Genomic DNA, 16536 nt, shown 5'->3' with positions numbered 1-16536 from the left:
GCAGGGCGTGCTCCGCCGGGACAGGGACTGGTGGCGGACGCAGGGCGTGCTCCGCCGGGACAGAGACTGGTGGCGGACGCAGGGCGTGCTCCGCCGGGACAGGGACTGGTGGCGGACGCAGGGCGTGCTCCGCCGGGACAGGGACTGGTGGGGGACGCAGGGCGTGCGCCGCCGGGACAGGGACTGGTGGCGGACGCAGGGCGTGCTCCGCCGGGACAGGGACTTGTGGCGGACGCAGGGCGTGCTCCGCCGGAACAGGGACTTGTGGCGGACGCAGGGCGTGCTCCGCCGGAACAGGGTCTTGTGGCGGACGCAGGGCGTGCTCCGCCGGAACAGGGACTTGTGGCGGACGCAGGGCGTGCTCCGCCGGAACAGGGTCTTGTGACGGACGCAGGGCGTGCTCCGCCGGAACAGGGACTTGTGGCGGACGCAGGGCGTGCTCCGCCGGAACAGGGACTGGTGGCGGACGCAGGGCGTGCTCCGCCGGAACAGGGACTGGTGGCGGACGCAGGGCGTGCTCCGCCGGAACAGGGACTGGTGGCGGACGCAGGGCGTGCTTCGCCGGAACCGGGACTGGTGGCGGACGCAAAGTGTGCTCCGCCGGAACCAGGACTGGTGGCGGACGCAGGACGTGCTCCGCCGGAAAATGGACTTGAAGCGCTGGCGAGGCTTCGGAACGGGTGTCAGCAGCTCTCGGGAGGCCAGAACGGGTCCCAGCAGCTCGGGGGGACCCGGGACAAGGCTTATCAGCTGGCGGGGAGCCGGAACGGGACTCATCCGCTGCCTGGGAGCCGGGACGGGACTCAACAGCTGGGGAGGAGCCGGAACAGGGCTCAGCAGCTGGCGGGGAGCCGGAACAGGGCTCAGCAGCGGGCGGGGAGCCGGAACGGGGCTCGGCAGCTGGGGAGGAGCCGGAACAGGGCTCAGCAGCTGGCGGGGAGCCGGAACGGGACTCAGCAGCTGGGGAGGAGCCGGAACAGGGCTCAGCAGCTGGCGGGGAGCCGGGACGGGGCTCAGCAGCTGGCGGGGAGCCGGGACGGGACTCAACAGCTGGCAGGGAGTCGGGACGGGACTCAACAGCTGGCGGGGAGCCGGGACAGGGCTCAGCAGCTGGTGGGGAGCCGGAACGGGGCTCATCAGCGATCGAGGAGCCGGGACGGGGCTCGGCAGCTGGGGAGGAGCCGGAACAGGGCTCAGCAGCTGGCGGGGAGCCGGGACGGGGCTCAGCAGCTGGCGGGGAGCCGGGACGGGGCTCAGCAGCTGGCGGGGAGCCGGGACGGGGCTCAGCAGCTGGCGGGGCGCCGGGACGGGGCTCAGCAGCTGGCGGGGAGTCGGAGTGGGGCTCTGGAGGCGGCGTCCGATGAGGGACCGGCACTGGAGGCTGCATGGTGTGGGCAGCTGACGGGGAGGCTGCATGGGCTGCTGCAGCTGGCGTGGAGGCGACGTGGGTTGCGGCAGCTGACGTGGAGGCGACGTGGGTGGTTGCAGCTGACATGGAGGCGTGAACCCTTTCAGCCTGCTTTCTGTCAGCCAGCTGGGCCTGCAGCGAGGAAAACTGCCTCATGCTCTCCACCGTCTTGACCTCCAGCGCCGCGATCTGAGCTGTCAGCTCCTTGAGAGTCTCCCGGGGTGGTGCCTCGGCGGCGCCCTTCTCCGCTATCGAGGCCACCCGCTCCGCTATCTGGGCCAGTTTTGCACTCAGCTCAGTGCGGCGGGAGTCCAGCAGGTAGACGACACTTGCGAGCTCGTCCTCGTAAGCGGGTAGCGTGGCAGACGTGGCGCTGAGCTGATCGGCGGGTTGGTGGGGGGGGTCCGTGCGGCGGTGTCCATGACGCCGCCGCGAGCCCCTCGCTGGGTCCTTCTTTCGTGGTCGGGTCATTCTGTCAGGTATCGCCTTGCGGCGACGAGGAGGTGGACCCAAAAGGCGAGGAGGCAGGGGAAGGTGTAACTTGAAGGGAATTTATTGACAGGGTCAAAACAAGGACAAACACGTGGCAAGGTGCAAAATAACAAAGGGGAACTAAACGAGACTAAACTGGAACGAGGACAAGGAACAAAAACGAGACGGGAACGAACTAAGCGGACAGGGAACGATGACAAAGAGCATGAACGGGAACAGGGCGTGGTCGTGACAGTCCAAAGTAGCGGCAGCAAAGCGAGATACACGGGAAAATGACCCGACACTGGGTTGATGGCATGAGGTGTTTAAATAGTCCAGGAATTAGGCGGCAGATGGAGATCAGGTGGGTGATTACTAACGGGGAACAGGTGCGTGGCTGGTGAGGAAAGAGTGCTGAGGGGAAACGCCCCACTCAGCTGACAACAAAAACAAGGTGCACATGGCAGGGAGGTGACGAAAGCAATAACAACCCCGCATGCACACGTAAACAATGACAAAACTCCTGTCATGCCCGACGCGGATCATGACAACGATGCTGTTCTGCAAGGTAAGGGTGGTCTCGTGTGTGTGTGTGAGAGTTCAGAATAGAGATGGCTGTCTGAAAGTAACTGTTTCTCAGTCTATTGGTCCTCGATTTGATGCATCTGTAGCGCCTGCCAGAGGGCATCAGGTCGAACAGGTGTGAGTTTGGGTGGGTATTGTCTTTGACGATGTTGAGAGCCCTTCTGAGGCACCGGGCGGTGTAGATGTCCGACAGTGAGGGGAGAAGGCAGCCAATAATCCTTTGCGCTGTTTTGACTGTCCTCTGGAGCCTCACTCTGTCCGCCTCAGTGCAGCCGCTGTACCAGGTGGAGACACAGTAGGTCAGCAGGCTTTCGATGGACAAGTGGTCGAAGGTCAGCAACAGCTTCTTGTCCAGGTTGAATTTCCTGAGGACCCTCAGGAAGTGCAGACGCTGGTGGACCTTCTTTACCACTGCTGTGGTGTTGTGAGTCCAAGAAAGGTCGTCGGAGATCTGTACTCCCAGGAACTTGAACGTGTGGACCCTCTCCACACATTCGCCTCTGATGTAGAGGACGTGTGGCACAGTCTTATTCCTCCTAAAGTCAATGACGATCTCCTTTGTTTTTGAAATGTTAAGTTGCAGTCTGTTGTCCTCACACCAAGCCGTTAGTCTCTGGACCTCCTCCCTGTAGGCTGCCTCGTCACCTTTCGAGATCAGACCGACCACTGTCATGTCGTCGGCAAATTTGACGATGGTGTTGTTGCCGTGGGCCGGGCTGCAGTCGTAGGTGTAGAGGGCGTATAGGAGAGGACTCAGCACGCATCCTTGAGGGGAACCGGTGCTCAGCGTTCGGGTGGAGGACATGTAGGGGCCGAGCAACACAATCTGGGGTCTGTTGGTCAGAAAGTCCTTAATCCAGATGCGTGTGAGGGCAGGGAGACCGAGAATGTCCAGTTTGGAGATGAGGATGTCTGGTATTATCCTGTTGAATGTCGAGCTGTAGTCCACAAAGAGCATCCTGGCATAGCTCTGCTGTTGTTCCAGGTGGCCCAGCACACATGCAGAGCAGTGTCGATGGCGTCCTCAGTGGATCTGTTAGCCCGGTATGCAAACTGGTAGGGGTCCAGAGTGGGAGGAAGGCAGTCCCTGATGTGCTGGAGAACCAGCCTCTCGAAGCACTTCATGACGACTGGCGTCAGAGCAACAGGGCGGTCGTCATTCTGGTGGATTGTGGGTGACTTTTTGGGGCCAGGAATAATGGTGGAAGTTTTCAAGCAGGAGGGGATGACTGTTGAGCCAGGGAGCGGTTGAAGATCCTGCAAAAAACATGTGATAGTTGATGGGCACATGCTCTGAGGAATATGTCTGGTATTCCGTCGGGTCCAGTAGCTTTCCTGGGGTTAATATCCAGGAGCGCACGCCTCACATCGTGTTCCTCTATGGTGAGTGAGGGGGAGTTGAGGCATGGAGTGCGGGAGTGTGACGGTTGGGGTGAGTCAAAGCGAGCAAAGAAGGGGTATAGCTCCTCCGCCAGCAACGTACTCAGGTCAACAGACGTTATGCTACTGGCTCGGCAGTTCGTGATGCTCCGTAGACCCTGCCACACCTCCTGTGGTCTGTTGCTGGCAAGGTGGGACTCCAGCCTCCCTTGTAGTCTGTTTTGGCTCGCTTAATGCCTTTTTTCAGGTCAGCACAGGCCACACTGTACATGTCTCTGTCACCTGACCTGAAGGCAGTGTCACGGGCCGTGAGGAGTGAGCGAACCTGGCTGGACATCCAGGGTTTCGTGTTCGGGAAAGTCCGAAGGGTCCTGTTTAGAAACTTCTCTGACAGTTCCGAAATATGAACTTGACAAACGTCTTCAACTTAACTTTTATTGCCGATTTTGTTAAAACATTGCCACCATGTTGTCGGTTGGACAGTATTTCACACAGATTATCCTGTACCGCAGGTGTGGGCGAACTACGGCCCGGGGGCCACATGCGGCCCGTTAAACGTTTTAATCCGGCTCGCTGAACTTGAAAAAAATTAAATGAATCAACCTTGTTCATGTTTTATTTTCAAAATACTGTGTTTTTTCAAAGACATACATATTGTTGTAAAGCTGTTTTTCACTTTCATTTAAAATCAAATGTATTTTTTTTTCTCAGACAAGGCGAGGTTACCAAAACACTTTATCCATCTGCTCCTGGTCCGGCCCGTCTGTCAAATTTTTAGAACCCATTGTGGCCCGCCAATCAAAAAGTTTTCCCACCCCTGCTGTAAAGGATCACAGGAACCTATCCCAGGTGTCTATGGGCGAAGGGCGCACAACTCCTTGAACTGGTCGCCAGCCAGGCACAAGGTAGATATAGACACTGTCACTGAGTGAGAACCGAACCCATGCTGCCCGCACACAAATCAGGCGACTGTACCACTACACCATCAGTGACTATCCCAAATCTATTTTCCCATTATTAACAGCTGACGTGATAAAGTGATACTTTCTGTCAAGTTTGCACCGTTGCCTTTTTACAGGCTTTTTCGACAGTGCTATGGTGCCTTGATTGTCCGAAAAAACAATAGGTTGCTCTTTATTTTTTGCATGTGATGTTTTCTTTCACACAAGGGGACATTTCACATGGATTGAGCTGTTAAGTCACTAAAAAAGTAAAAGAAAAACAATAATGAAGATTCTTTAAGAATATGCAAGAAAGAAATCTTACAGATCAAAATTTCACATTGTGGTTTGACAAATGTTGATACATTATATTTTCCATGAGGTGTTTGTTGTTTATTCATTTAATTGTATACTCACTTCAATATTTAAGTTTTTTTTTTCACTTTTTTTTACCTCTTTCAGTATTTAATTCGATTTTCATGTAATTATTTAAGCTTGCTTATGTATTACTACAATATGTATCCAAATGTTTTTATATCTTTATATATTTAAAGATAAAGATAAAGATGTCCTTTATTAGTCCCACAATGGGGAAATTTGAGGTGTTACAGCAGCAAAGATATAGATCACACAGAGTCTGCGGCGTAATGTAGCCGTTAATGTATAACATTAGCAGCAGACATTCAGAAAAAGCATGCAAATATACACAGTATAAACGTATAGATGTGTAAGGGAACACTCCTAATGCCTGTCCATTATGCAGAGGGGGAAACACTGTAATGATAAAAAATACTGAATGATTGAAAATACTGCAATGATAACAATATTGCAATGATATATTTAATATTTTTAAATACTTTTGATTTCAATCTTGAATATTTGTCTTCATATTTGTTCATTTAAATATGTGTGGAATTATTTTATTTATTCTTAATAATTAAAATTTGATTATTGTTTATCTTTCAAAATTTGGAGCCTTTAATTTGTCCAATATTTAGTTAATAATTCTATATTTATTTTTAATTTAATTAACTCTGTGTATGGTTGTGGATTTTAAATTGAAATTTTACACTATTTTATTATTGAAATGTTAGAGTGTTATTTATTTCAGTGTTTATTTAATTAGTTAAATATTTCATGATTCATTTCAGTATTCATGAAACTATGGTAATTCACTTTTCCAATTCAGACAGCAGCAGCAACAAACTGCGTGATGCGGATAATCTCCTCCGTGGTGACAAATAAACGCTGACTCCAGTCGCCATCAAGTTGCCAACTCCTGACATACCAAAACCTTTGAGACAAACTGAGACGATTTGCGTTTCTTTTTCTTGTTCATTTTATAGTTCAACTTCTAGTTATGTTTTTCACCTTTTCACAGCGTAATGAAGGCCAGTTGAGCAAGCGGAACAAGTGATTTTATTGATGATTGTGGAAGGCACCGATTTCATAAGCACCGTTTTTTCTCACACCTTTTCCATTAGGTACGATTAAAAAGACAACTGAAAAGCATAATGTTAACAAATGTTGTTCCAAGCAAAGGCAATTAACTTCATATACATGTTTGATGTAAACACACAAAAAAATTAATCATCACTCAGACACGTTGCTTCTTCTGGCACTGATCACATTGGCTTTGTGTCAGTAAAAAAGCTTTGCAAAATTAAATTTATCATATTTTATTCAAAATCACATTTACATCTTACCACAAAGAGTAGGTTCCTTCAGTTATTTTTTTGTCCTTTTTTTAAACTCCAAGGATTGCTGCAATTCTCGCCAGCACAATTGTGTCTCTCAGCACTCTGTTTAGTGGAGAATTTTTTAGCACAAACGCTGCAACTGAATGGCTTGTCTCCACTGTGTGTGCTTGTGTGGCTTCGTAAATGTGCCTTTCGAGAGAAACTCTTGGCACAAACTGAGCATGAAAAAGGTTTTTCTCCAGTGTGTGTTCTTGTGTGTATTTTTAAATCAGACTTTCGAGAGAAGCGTTTACCACAAACTGAGCAGGCAAAAGGTTTTTCCACACCATGTGTTCTTCTATGTTTTGTTAAAGTTGCCTTATCAGAGAAGCTTTTGCCACAAACCGAGCAGGAAAAAGGTTTTCCTTCACTATGTGTTCTTATATGTTCTCTTAAATGATACTTTCGAGAGAAGCATTTTCCACAAACTGAGCAGGAAAAGGGTTTTTCTCCACTGTGTGTTCTTTCGTGGCTTGTTAAATTAGACTTTTGAGAGAAACTTTTGCTACAAACAGAGCAGGAAAAAGGTTTTTCTCCACTGTGTGTTCTTCTATGTTTTGTTAAAGTTGAGTTATCAGAGAAGCTTTTGCCACAAACTGAGCAGGAAAAAGGTTTTCCTCCACGATGAGTTCTTCTATGTTCTGTTAAAATAGACTTTTGAGAGAAGCTTTTGCCACAAATTGAGCAAGAAAAGGGTTTTTCTCCACTGTGTGTTCTTGTGTGACTTGTTCAAGCTGACTTAAAAGAGAAACTCTTGCCACAAACTGAGCAAGAAAGAGTTTTTTCTTTACCGTGGGTTCTTGTGTGCCGTTTTAAAGAGAACTTTGAAGTTAATGATTTCCCACAGTGAGAACATACCCAACAGTCAGTGTGACATGCCCTTTCACTTTTGGCTTGCCCATCATCATCATCAGGAGAGCGTGATAATGTGTCCTCATTATGTGCTTGTGTTGGCCCCCAGTGATTAGCATCACCTTCTGTTGTCACGTGATGACTTGAACTACTGCTTGGAGGCTCCGCACCTCTGTTGTCCTCACTCACATCCTTGTTTGCATCTTCACTCTTTATAGGGACAACGTTCAGTGGTGACTTGTTGATCTCCTCCTCCTCCTCCTTTTTGATGTGAGTCAAGTCTGGCTCTTCTTTCACAGAACGGAGACCGTTTTCACTGACGTCTGTATGACACAGAAAGACACATTTGGTTTGGTCAAGTCAAACCTCATGTGGCGACTTTGTCTGATATTGTTTCTACATGACTTGTGCCTGCCGCACACGGAGCAATGCGTGCGACCCGGTGTTAAAGAAATTAAATTTGTCATGTCATCATGTTTCAAAACGATGCTTACAGGTTAATAAAAGGTCACAAAAACATGGACCTCTTAAACAGGAAAACGTGAGTTCAGTGGTAACAGAGTTGTGTCTATGCTGGCAGTTTAGCAGGAAGCCACAAAAACAGATGCATGTCTTGAACTGTGTTCGACGGGAAACCGTTTAGCAGAAGTGTGACCCAAAGATGTTTTGGAAGCTGAAACCGTTAGAACAAAAGGAAGCGTGTGGATGGGTGTGATAAAGTCAAAGTGTGTCCATTCTGTTTGAGTTTGCATCTTCAAATCTGCTTCAATAAAAAGCCACATGAGAGAAGAAATCTTTGGCTCTCACTCTGGGAACTAAATGTTCCTGGGCTTGTTGGTAGAAAAGGGGGTTGTGATTGTAAGAGCCATATTGAGGAATGTTTTCTAATTTGGAAGTCATTATTATTATTTAAATATTACTGAGATGCATAATTGTATTTTATGAAGGAAGAAAATTTAGTTTAGCATTGCGTGTCTTAGAAACGGTATTTATTACCTAACGAGTCGGTTGGTGGTGACAAAGTTTTTCTGACTTTATGTAGTGGCAACTCTTTCGGGTTTACTTGCCACTGTAGGAGCGGGTGAATAATAACTAGCCTGACGCGACAAAACTTCCAACTCAGGATCTTCGTTTCACAAGTTTACTAATATTTCCATAACTCAAACATGACGTGGTCGAGGTCGTCGATCGATGTGGCTTGAGGTCGCTGATCGTGGTTGCCGCTGTCGGCGCTCGTTGACCAGCGTCGTTGGTGTGGCTGTCACAGTGGCTGTCAGAGTTCGTTGATCGGCGTCGTTGTTGGTTGTCGGTGATTGCAGTCACTGCTTTAAGTCGTTGCTTAGCAGCGACTTCAACCCTCGACGCCAAGCAGCGACTTCAACCCTCGACGCCAAGCAGCGACTTCAACCCTCGACGCCAAGCAGCGACTTCAACCCACGACGCCAAGCAGCGACTTCAACCCTCGACGCCAAGCAGCGACTTCAATCATCGACGCCAAGCAGCAACTTCATACCTCGACGCAAGCAGCGACTCCAACAACGACGCCGATCAGCGAACTCTGACAGCCACACCACCGACGCTGGTCAACGAGCGCCGACAGCGGCAACCACGATCAGCGACCTCAAGCCACATCGATCAACGACCTCGACCACGTCATGTTTGAGTTATGGAAATATTAGTAAACTTGTGAAACGAAGATCCTGAGTTGGAAGTTTTGTCGCCAAGCTTGCTTTTCCTTTTTCCAATCAGGCGACGCAGTTTTTCTTGCAATGCCTTTTCAGTGGGCTTTGGTGCCCTCTTTTGGCCAAAATCTGCGGGCGTCTGTTCATTCTCTGGGTCGTTTGCCATCTTTATTAACTACTGCTCCGTTCACCAGCAAATGTCCAAATAATGGAACCTTTCCATCGTCAAGTGCTAATGTCCTTGTATTCTTCACAGTGCAGCAATTATCTTATCAGCAGATGGTTTCAAACATTTATGAATGAACCAGCCGAGAGCTCCCGCTCTGACTGAATGACTTCCACTTGGCTTGAGTGACGCAGTGACGGTGAAGCGCGGTGGCAGGCTAACGTAGCAACGTTAGCAGCTCACTTCCTCAACCTGCTTTCTCCTTCAGTGGATCCGATCCGTGTCGATCATCCGGTGAAGGCTTTCTGGATGTCCAGGTAAGTTCTCTGTCTTTCTGGCGAGGGTTTCCTGGCTTCCAGGCGAAGTTTTTCTGACTTTATGTAGTGGCAACTCTTTCGGGTTTACTTGCCACTGTAGGAGCGGGTGAATAATAACTAGCCTGACGCGACAAAGGAAGGAAAGAACAAAAGAGACTATCATTGCAAGAAAAGTAGTCGGCGGGAAAGTAGCAGTTTCGCTACAGGAGTTGAAGCGCCACAAGGAGAAAAGGAACAAAATGTAGCAGTCAAGAAAACTGTTAATTTTGCTATGCAGAAGCCCTGTGTCTACTGCCAAAATAAACATACTATGGCGGAGTGCAGAAAAATTAGAGAACAACCACTCCAGAAAAGATTGGATTTACTGAAATCCAAAGGCCTGTGCTTTGGATGTCTTTTCCCAGGACACCTCAGCAAAGACTGTAAAAAGAGAACATGGTGTCAAATATGTTCGCAAAGACATCCAGATTTGTTGCACATAGAGAAGAAGGAAGACAGTGCGCTCACTGATAAGAAAAAGGACAATGTGGCTACTGAAAGGAGGACAGAGAACTGCTCGGAGAGTGAAGAAATCTCCAACGCATGTGTGTCTCATGAAGCTTGTTCCTATATTGGGGCCGGAAGCAAATGTGCATTAGCGGTCTTGCCTGTCAAGGTCAAATCTAAGAGAAGTGATAGATATGTGGAAACATATGCCTTTATAGATCCTGGCAGCACCGCAAGCTTTTGCACGGAAGACCTTCTAAGAAAGCTGAAACTCAGGGGCCGAAGAACACAAATTCTTCTCAACACCATGAGCTGTAGCAGGGCAGATGACAATAATGTGTTGAAGACATTTGTCTTGTCAGACTTACAAGTGTGTGGGCTGGAGGAAGACGTATACATCGACCTGCCTAGAGTATTCACCCACAGCTTCATTCCGGTTCAGAAGGAAAGCATTCCCAAACAGGAAGACATTGCATGTTGGCCTTATCTGAAAGATGTGACTCTGCCTCAAATCAATTCTACAATCGGCCTGCTCATAGGCAACAACGTCCCGAAGGCCATGGAGCCATGGCAAGTGATTCATGCTGAAGGAGGTGGTCCCTATGCCGTCAGAACCGCCTTAGGATGGGTAGTAAATGGGCCTCTACGAAGTTTGAAAATGGAGAGCCACACTGGAAAAACCCACACAGTCAATTATCTTTCAGTTGTGGAAATAGAACAGTTGTTAAGACAACAATATGATGCAGATTTCCCAGAACGCATCTGTGAGGAGAAAGAAGAAATGTCAAGGGAAGACTGCAAGTTCATGACTCTGGTGAACAGTTCTGCTAGACTGGTGGATGGACATTACTGCGTGAGCCTGCCACTAAGAAACGCGGCAGTCAGGATGCCAAACAATCGCTGTATCGCCGAACAGCGCGCCATCAGCCTGAAAGGGAAATTGAAACGACACGCAGGTTTCCATGAGGACTACAAGACATTCATGAAGGACGTCATTGATAATGGATATGCTGTCAAGATTCCCAAGGAGCAGTTGCTGCGTGAGGATGGCAGAGTGTGGTACATTCCTCACCACGGGGTGTACCACCCCAAGAAAAACAAGATTCGTGTTGTCTTCGATTGCACAGTAACCTACAGAGGATTCTCTCTTAACGATGAGTTGCTGCAGGGCCCAAATCTTACCAACACCGTGATTGGTGTTCTTGTCCGATTCAGGCAAGAACCAGTGGCATTGATGGCTGATATCAAGGCCATGTTCTATCAAGTCAAGGTGCCTGAAGAGGATGCAGATCTTCTCCGGTTCCTGTGGTGGCCAGAGGGCAACCTGAGTGAAGAGATGGAAGAATTCAGAATGACTGTACACCTTTTCGGTGCTGCATCTTCACCCAGTTGCTCATCTTACGCCTTGAGGAAAACAGCTGAAGACAACGGAGGAACAGCATATACGGAAGCAGTAGATACTGTTCTCAATAACTTTTACGTGGATGACTGCTTAAAGTCAGTCCCCTCGGAGGCTCAAGCAATTCAGCTTGTGAAGAATCTAAGAGCATTGTGCGCCTTGGGTGGCTTTAAGTTGACAAAGTGGGTCAGTTCCAGTAAGACTGTTCTGAAGACCATCCCAGAAGAGGACCTTGCAACTGGGATGAAAGACTTGGATCTAAGCCACAACATTCCTCCCATGGAGCATGCTTTGGGTGTCCAATGGTGCACCACCTCAGACAGTTTTAAATTTCAACTGAATGTTCCCGAAAGGCCTATGACAAGGCGCGGGATTTTGTCAATAGTCAGTGCACTATACGACCCCCTAGGATTCTTGGCGCCAGTTATTCTTCCCGCGAAGCAGATCCTGAGGACCCTGTGTGAAGAAAAATGTGGCTGGGATCAAAGGATCAAGGACTGTCATGCCCACAGATGGAAAGAATGGTTGGCAGAGATTAATCTGCTGGAGGGATTCACCGTAAGACGGTGTGTGAAGCCAGTGACTTTTGGACCCGTGCAGTCGTCACAGTTACACCATTTTGCTGACGCATCAGAGACTGGCTATGGCACTGCTACCTACCTGCTCTTATCAAACCAGTCTGGGAAGAAGTGTTGCACTCTTTTGATGGGAAAGGCAAAGGCAGCACCTTTGAAACGTGTAACGATCCCACGGCTGGAATTGACAGCTGCAGTTGTGGCTGTGAAGATGGATCAGATGTTGCGGCGTGAACTACAAATGCCACTCCAAAACTCCATCTTTTGGACCGACAGCACCACAGTTTTGAGATGCATCGACAACGAACACAGTCGCTTCAAGACGTTTGTTGCAAATAGGGTCACAATGATAAGAGAACATAGCCATCCTTCCCAGTGGCACTATGTAAAGTCCAGCGACAACCCGGCGGACCGTGCTTCAAGGGGAATGCAGGTGAAGGATTTCATCAAAAGCAAGACTTGGTTGCTAGGCCCAAGTTTCCTTCTGATGTTGCAGAAGGATTGGCCTGAAGCACCTTTGGTAAAACATCGACTCCAAGATGACCCTGAAGTAAAGTCCTATGCCTTGAAGGTTGAAGAGGATGGACAGGAAGGGACGCTGGCGTTGAATGAATTGATACTACTTTACTCAGAATGGAAAAGGTTGAAAAGGGCAGTGGCGTGGATTCTCAAGCTGAAGCAGTTGCTGCTGCACCTGAGGGAGGAAAGGAAGGTCTTCATGGACAAGATCAAGAGGACTGAGAACCAGCGAAGCCGACAAGAGCAGCTGGTAACAGAGCACATGAAAGGATTTCGGCTGACACTTCAGCCAACCCTGCTCAGTATAGAAGACCTAGAAGAGGCTGAGAAAGAGCTGATACAGTTCAGTCAGCAACAAACTTACCCTGAAGAACTGTTTGCCTTACAAAACAGTGGACATTTGAGAAAGACTAGTCCAATCTACAAATTGGATCCTTTTCTGCAGGAAGGAATCATGCGGGTAGGCGGACGGCTCTCCAAATTATCAATGCCAGAAGAGATAAAGCACCCCGCGATTCTATGTAGAAGCTCTCCGATTGCTGCTCTCATCTTGCAACACATCCACAAAGAAATAGGACACTGCGGCCGTAACTACATGTTGGCCAAACTGCGCACAAGGTATTGGATACCTCAAGTAAGCTCAGCAATCAGAGGCATCATTTCAAGATGTACTGTCTGCAGACGACTTAACAGTAGAACGGGAGAGCAGAAAATGGCCGATCTGCCATTGGACCGCATCACACCAGATCAGCCTCCATTCACGAACGTAGGAGTGGACTTTTTTGGGCCTTTTGAGGTCAAGAGGGGACGAATCCATGTAAAAAGGTATGGCGTACTCTTTACCTGCCTCACCACAAGGGCCATCCACATCGAGATTGCCCACAGTCTGGACACAGACTCTTGCATAAATGCGCTCCGCCGCTTTATCTGCAGAAGAGGTCAGGTCAAGATTATGCGGTCAAACAATGGGACCAATTTTGTTGCTGCTGAGAGAGAGCTACGTGAGTCCCTTCAAGAATTCAACCAACGACAAATTTCTAATGCAATGATGGAGAAAGGTGTGAAGTGGATCTTCAACCCGCCCGCAGCTTCTCATCATGGTGGTGTGTGGGAAAGACTGATTCGCACGGTGCGAAAGGTCTTGAATTCAATCGTCAGGCAACAGTCACTGGATGATGAGAGACTGTTTACCGTCATGTGTGAGGTGGAGTCTATCATCAACTGCAGACCTCTCACCCTGGCATCAGATGACCCCAGTGATCTTGACGTTTTGACACCAAACCACTTACTACTTCTGAAGGCACAACCCAACATTCCTCCAGGAATCTTCTCCCGTGACGACCAGTATGCTCGAAGACGATGGCGGCAGGTGCAATATATTGCAGATCTGTTTTGGACCAGGTGGCTCAAGGAATACCTGCCATTACTCCAGAATCGGCAAAAGTGGTCGAGACCCAGGAGGAACTTTCAAGAGGGTGATGTCGTCCTGATAGCAGACAATGCCGCACCACGCAACTCCTGGATGATGGGCCGGGTCCTAAAGACCTTGCCTGATGCAAAGGGTGTGGTAAGACGAGTAGTGGTGCAGACGAAGACCAGTCAGCTGGACAGACCAGTGAGTAAGCTCTGCTTGTTTCAAGAGTCAACATGAAGATTAAGGACTCATACACTGGACTCAATTGATAATTTGATCTTTGATAGTTTAAGTTTGTGATAAAGCAATCGTAGTGAAACACTTAAGATTAAGCGTATCTGGTGTTTAATGGCTCTTGAGGTATTTAGAATTATGTAATTGTTCCGCCCATAGCATAAACAATTAGGGGCCGGAAATGTAAGAGCCATATTGAGGAATGTTTTCTAATTTGGAATTCATTATTATTATTTAAATATTACTGAGATGCATAATTGTATTTTATGAAGGAAGAAAATTTAGTTTAGCATTGCGTGTCTTAGAAACGGTATTGATTACCTAACGAGCCACACGTGAGAAGGTAGTCATGTGACATGCCGTATAAATAGTAGTCATGTGACGTGCCTAAAACACACATTCAGAAGGTCGGGTGGTGGTGACAAAGTTTTTCTGACCGCCAAGCAGTGACTTCAATCCTCGACGCCAAGCAGAGACTTCAACCCTCGACGCCAAGCAGCGACTTCAATCCTCGACGCCAAGCAGCGACTTCAATCCTCGACGCCAAGCAGCGACTTCAATCCTCGACGCCAAGCAGCGACTTCATTCCTCGACGCCAAGCAGTGACTGCAATCACCGACAACCAACAACGACGCCGATCAACGAACTCTGACAGCCACTGTGACAGCCACACCAACGACGCTGGTCAACGAGCGCCGACAGCGGCAACCACGATCAGCGACCTCAAGCCACATCGATCAACGACCTCGACCACGTCATGTTTGAGTTATGGAAAATAAGTAAACTTGTGAAACGAAGATCCTGAGTTGGAAGTTTTGTCGCGTCAGGCTAGTTATTATTCACCCGCTCCTACAGTGGCAAGTAAACCCGAAAGAGTTGCCACTACACGAGCATTTAAAAAGGAAGCACGTTGCGGCTGATGCCCGATTTCATTCCTGACATAGTCACAGACGTTTTTGGAATATGTATTCGAATTCAACTAAGATACACCATAATATTTTAAGAGTTCACTGAATTATTTTGGAACTGCAATGACGCTTAACAGCTATAGGGTGTCAGTAATGAGTAACAAAGTAACACAAGACCTCCCACTGATACATCATCATTGTCATTTGCATAAATTATCAAGAACTTTGAGTTGCGCGGAGATGCAAACCACCTGGGCCACAGGAACTTTATGACCAGGAACTAAATGTTCCTGGACTTGTTTGTAGAAAAGGGGGTTGTGACGGTCTCCCTTTTTAAGCCCATAGTAAGCCAAAGATGCAGATGCATTCCAATGTGCATTCTTGTGTGGATTGTAAAACTTGAATTTTGAGACAAGCTTTTACCACAAACTGAGCAAGAAAAAGGGTTTTCTTGCCCATTATCATCATCATTGTCATGAGCGTCTGATAATGTGTCCTCACTGTGTGCTTGTGATGGCCCCCAGTGGTCTTCATCACCTTTTGTTTTCACGTGATGACTTGAACTGCTGCTTGGAGGCTCCGCCCCTCTCTTGTCCTCACTCTCATCCTTGTTTTCATCTTCAGTCTTTATCGGGAGAACGTTCACTGATGACTTGTTGATCTCCTCCTCCTCCTCCTCCTTTTTGATGTGAGTCAAGTCTGGCTCCACTTTCACAGAACGGAGATTGTTTTCACAGACGTCTGCAGGACACAAAAAGACAAACACACATTTTGTTTGGTCAAGTCAAAGCTCATGCGGCGACTTTGTCTTATATTGTTTCCACCGTGCTACCTTGACTTGTGCCTGCTGCACATGGAGCAATGCGTGCGACCCCGATTTGGACCGGACCATGGGGGGTATTTCACAAAATTACGTCCTACGATGTAAACCTCCTTTAGCAGCACAGCTGTGATAAACGAGCATTTAAAAAGGAAGCACGTTGCGGCTGATGCCCTATTTCATTCCTGACATAGTCACAGACGTTTCTGGAAGCGAGCTGAAGTTAGCACACACAGGCTATTGTGTGGGTGTGATGGAACACCTGTTGTGAGACCCTAACATTGATGTAGACCACTGGGGGCCATCGCAACATAATGTCATTGATAGAATAGGAATCCTTCAAGTGAAATATGTTTACAAGTTTTTCATTTTGCATTTAGAGATAGTTTCATCGTGGGTACTTTTTGCTTCCATTCTAATCTGTATGCCTAAAAGAATTAAAGGGGCCCTGGTAGGGCTGGACGATATGACCTAAAATCAATATCGCGATTAATTGAGCAATTTTACCTCGATAACGATAAATGCACGATAAATTCCCCGTGGACTAAAATCAAAATAAAAGCAGGAAATGCGTACTGATTGTTTTTTTTATTGACCAACTGGTACACATTACTTTCAATGAAAAATAAATGTCCAAAAA

The 16536-nt window shown here is 48.0% G+C and overlaps 1 protein-coding gene and 1 long non-coding RNA gene across 2 annotated transcripts in view; both read right to left on the bottom strand.

The window, feature by feature from the left end:
* Positions 1–16536, bottom strand: part of LOC148342390 (uncharacterized) — a 164601-nt gene that overhangs the window by 30277 nt on the left and 117788 nt on the right. The window lies entirely within an intron of this gene.
* On the bottom strand, positions 5851–15769 carry LOC148342395 (uncharacterized). The gene is made up of 3 exons (XR_015842222.1): positions 15614–15769; positions 14606–14774; positions 5851–7699 (listed from the first exon to the last, which is right to left on the bottom strand). It is a non-coding gene; the product is annotated as an uncharacterized LOC148342395 (long non-coding RNA).

Source organism: Idiotropiscis lumnitzeri, chromosome 2, assembly GCF_059441095.1.
Source record: "Idiotropiscis lumnitzeri isolate Australia: NSW breed Sydney's pygmy pipehorse chromosome 2, RoL_Ilum_1.0, whole genome shotgun sequence".
NCBI lineage: Eukaryota > Metazoa > Chordata > Actinopteri > Syngnathiformes > Syngnathidae > Idiotropiscis > Idiotropiscis lumnitzeri.
The sequence above is the reverse complement of the archived record's forward strand: the minus strand, read 5'-3'. Positions and strand labels throughout refer to the sequence as shown.